Source organism: Microtus pennsylvanicus, chromosome 4, assembly GCF_037038515.1.
Source record: "Microtus pennsylvanicus isolate mMicPen1 chromosome 4, mMicPen1.hap1, whole genome shotgun sequence".
Classification (NCBI taxonomy): Eukaryota; Metazoa; Chordata; class Mammalia; order Rodentia; family Cricetidae; genus Microtus; species Microtus pennsylvanicus.
Genome location: NC_134582.1, coordinates 145634717 through 145638842, shown reverse-complemented (window position 1 = coordinate 145638842; position 4126 = coordinate 145634717).

Genomic DNA, 4126 nt, shown 5'->3' with positions numbered 1-4126 from the left:
CGGGTGTGTCCCGGAGTCGGTGTCGTGCTTGGGGACGGTCTCTGTGTAGGAGGTTGTGCCGGAAGAGTCACCCATGGGTGTGTGCGTTGGGGATGGAACCCAGTGACGGGACCAGCTGGAGAGGGTGCTGGGAGACTTGAGCGGGTCGACCAGAAGGCTTCAGTCGTTTGCGTACTCCCGCTAGGTGTCGGGTCCACCCGGGCCCAGGATCGGTGAAATACCTCGGCTTTAAAAGTTGCTTTTCCCTTGCTTTTTCTCTCTTCTAAAGAGCCCTGGGACCCGGCGACCCGAGGCCGAGAGGAGGCGATGGTTGATCCCAGCTTCCCCGCTGCCCCGTCACGGACTCGTTGGGGGTCTCGGACCTTTTTTTTTATTTTCCTTCCTCTTGCCAGGAACCCTCGGTCCTCAGCGGCGGGCCTTGCCATCCTGAGGCCGAGAGGAGGCCGTGGTCCCGGCTTCCTCGCCTCCCTGGTCCGGACTCTCGGAGCTTTTTTATTAATTTTCTTCCTCTTGCCAGGAACCCTCGGTCCTCAGCGGCGGGCCTTGCCATGCTGAGGCCGAGAGGAGGCCGTGGTCCCGTCTTTCTCGCCTCCCTGGTCCGGACTCGTTGGTGTCTCGGAGTTCTCCCCCGCCCCTTTCTCCTGCCCTAGGTCTTGCGAGAGCCCAGCGGCGGGCCTCGTGTTCTCGAGGCCGAGAGGAGGTGGTGGTCCCGGCTCCCCTGTTCACTGGTCCCCGGTTTCTTGGACTCGAGATCCCCCGCCCAAGTTTTTCTTCTTGCCCTTCTCCATCCCTAGCGGCTGGTCGCAGGGTCCTCGGCCGGGAGGAGGCTGGGCGCCCGGCTTTCTGGCATGTCCACCTCGCTCTCTCGGTCCTTTCATGGTTATGAGGTCGACCAGTTGTTCCTTTGAGGGTCGGTTCTCTTGTTTATGGGGACATTTTTGGGGCATTTCACCCAGCCTCACTTTCAGGAGTTCTGTGTGGTCTGTGAATGACTCCCCGTACCTGTTGCCATTCTTCTAATAATTGCTATCTGTCCTTATTGTACCTGCAGATAGGTGCTGACATGCTGTCCTTTAATTGGGTGACATTAAAGGACGCTAGGTGGCGGTCTCTCTTCCGAGCCTCACAGGGTGTGATTTTTCTCCGTCTAGCCCAGCCTGTGTCTCGCTGCTGTGCTTTCCTGTGAGGCTTTTTGAGATGACCGGCTTTCCTTGCCTTGCTTTTGCCCGTGGTGAAGCGTGTCAGGCGTCCCCGCTTCGTGGTTTGTCACCCATTCTGTTTGGATGGTGGGACCCGTCTCTCGATGCTTCTCCCTTGCCATCCCGGTGCTTTTTTTTTTTCTTTTGCATGCGGGGACCAGGTTGTGGAGCTCGCGAGTCTCCTCCATGGTCCTCTGCTCCCGTGTGCCTCCCGAGCGCACCGGTTTTTTTTTTTTTACCCTCCCCTCCCAGCTTGTGGAGCTCCCGAGTCTCCATGAGTCCTTTTTGAGTTGAGGGTGGCCCGGCCCTTCTGCTACCTCATGTTATGTGCCTCCCGAGTGCACTCCTCTTTTATTGGATTCCCCGTTGACCCCCCCACCGCTCTTTTTTTGGTGTGGCGGTGTGAAGGGTTTTCTTTTTTTTTCCTTTTTTTTTTTTCCTGTGGCATGTGTTGGGTCTGTGGTGATCTCTCGCTCGATTCTTCCCGGTTCTGCTTTGTTGATCGATGTGGTGCGCTTGCCCTGTGTTCATTCGGGCCGGAGGCCTAAGCCGCGCCAGGCGAGGGACGGACATTCATGGTGAATGGCGGCCGCTCTTCTCGTTCTGCCAGCGGGCCCCTCGTCTCTCCTCCCCACCTTTACCGGTGGTGTGTGGAAGGCAGGGGTGCGGTTATCCGGCCCGAGCCCTGTGAAAGCCCCCCCCCGCACTCTTCCCTGTGGTTCGTGGGGGTTCCTGTGAGGCGCGCCGGGGGCTTTGTTCCCCGTCGCGCGTTTTGCTATGCCCACCGTGTGTGGGTCTGTTTGGCCCTCCTCCCTCCGAGCCGGGGGAGGGTCGGCTGATTGCCGCGTTACGTGCCCCTCCCGACCGGGCTCGTGTGCACGCGCCTTGCTTGCGATCCTCGTGGTGCTCCTGGAGCGTTCCAGGCCGATCTTCAGAGGTGCCCGGTTCTGAGCGGCGGCGGCGTTTCCCAGCTCCCTGACGTGTATGCCTCCTGTGTGCGGTACGGCCGTTAGCGGTGTTCCTCTGCGAGGTGTGTGATCCCGAGGATCAAGAAAAAAAGGGGGTCGAGGCGAGCGGGTAAGAGAGGCTCGCTGCGGTAAGATGGCTCTCTCACGGCCGTCTTGTGAGATCGGGCGAGCGGCCCACCACGCGCTGCCTTCTCCCGTAGGCGGTGAGCCGTTGGGTGGTGTTGAGCGGTCGCGGCCGGCCTTTTAATTTTCTTCTCACCGTTAAAGGTGGTCCGTCGGTGACGGACTGAGAATGCCTCCCCGCCTGGTGCAGACCCGGTGGGTGTTGCCGGAGAGGCAGGCCTGGCTCTCGGGGGACCTCTTGTGTAGTATGCTTTTTCTCAGTCCGGTCCCCCCTGTCCGCGAACGCTCAAGAGTACGCCCCGGAAAGGAAGAAAAAGCCTTACCCATACCGCAGACCCCCCCGCCTCGCCGCGCTCGAGATCATCGAGCGGTGTGTGTGTGTCGCTTCCCCTGCTCTTGCGCTGCCGCGACCGGAGGCTCGTCGGGCCGGGTCCGTCCCGCCCGCCCTCAGTGAGAAAAAGTGCCTTCTCTAGCGATCCGATGAAGAGAGGGCGTGCTTGGGGTCGCCCCGGCACACCCCGACCGCCCGATGCGCGTAGCTTCGGCCGGGTGCCCCTCGCCGCGTCCCGTCTTTGGGGGGGGAAAACCCGAGCGTTTGTGTCACCCGCTGCGGCCCGCGCCTCCTCGCTCCGAGTCCGGGGAGGAACCACGCGGGGCAAGAGAGCGTGTCGTGGATTCGGCTGGCGTGCCGTGTCGGAGCCTGGGACGTGTTACCCGTGGCGGGGAAAGAAGGGGTCGCGTGCGCGCACGCCCGAGTGCCGCGGGACCCCGATTCCCCCGCTCCCCCGAGGGTGCGTACGCGTCTCGGTCGGGGCGCGGAGCCGAGCGGGAAGAGCGGGGCTGGGTGGCGGTGGGCTCCCGGGCCCCACCCGTCCACCGTCCGTGCCCGCCGCGAGCGGTCCCTTCCGCGCTTCCCCGTCTTTGCCGTTCCGGCGGACCACGGCCTCGTCGCGCGCGTCGCGTGCGTGCGTCGCTCGTGTTGTATGCCGTGTGGAGGTCGCCTCGCACCCCCTCCCCGGCAGCGTTCCCACGGTTGGGGAGCAGCGGTTGACCCGTCCCTCCTCGGGGTCGGGGATCCGGTTCTGGCTTTGCGGGGTCGTGACCTCTCTCTCGGGTGCGGCCTTTGGAGAGAACGGCGGTCGGTCGTCTCCCGGCGCGTCGCCGGACGCGTCGGGGCCCGTCGCCGCCGGAGGGCCTTCCTTCGGCGTCGGCGGGCGCGTCTGTCTCGGCGGTGGGTCCGTGCGAGAGGGTGCGAGAGGCAGGCTCTGCGCGCTTCGGGAACCTCGCGAGGGAAAAGGAGGCTTAGCGGACGTCCGTCGTCTGCGGCGTGGCGGTGGGTCCGCCGGCCGAGGTGCGTCCGGGGACTCTTCCGGCCCCGTCGTCGTCGTCCTCCGGGAAGGCGCGTCTCGTGTGGGGAACCGCCACCGCACCGGGTTGGGTGCCTGGCGGTGAGATACCCCCCACTTGCGTGCTCTTTTCCTCCGGTGCGGCGGCGGGGGCTCCGGTCGATGACTCTCCCCGTCCCCGAGGTCCGGGCCCATCCGAACGTCGTGGGCCGCGGCGTCCCCCCTCACGTCCCTCGAGGGGAAGACCGTCCGCGTGTCGTCGTCTTTTTCCCTCCTCCCGCCTCTCCCCCGCGTTTGCGAGCACGCGCGCTGCCCGGTTTTTCGCGGCGTCCCGGTCCCCGCCGCCTCCGCCACTCGTCCGGGGGCGGCCGCCGTCCGTCTCTCCCGCCAAGCCCGTTGGCGCGGTGTGTCGTCTCCCGCCCGGCCGGTTCCCGGTCTCCCGACCCCGCCCGGAGCGGGTCCGGGATCATCCCGCTCTCCCCGGCGTTGC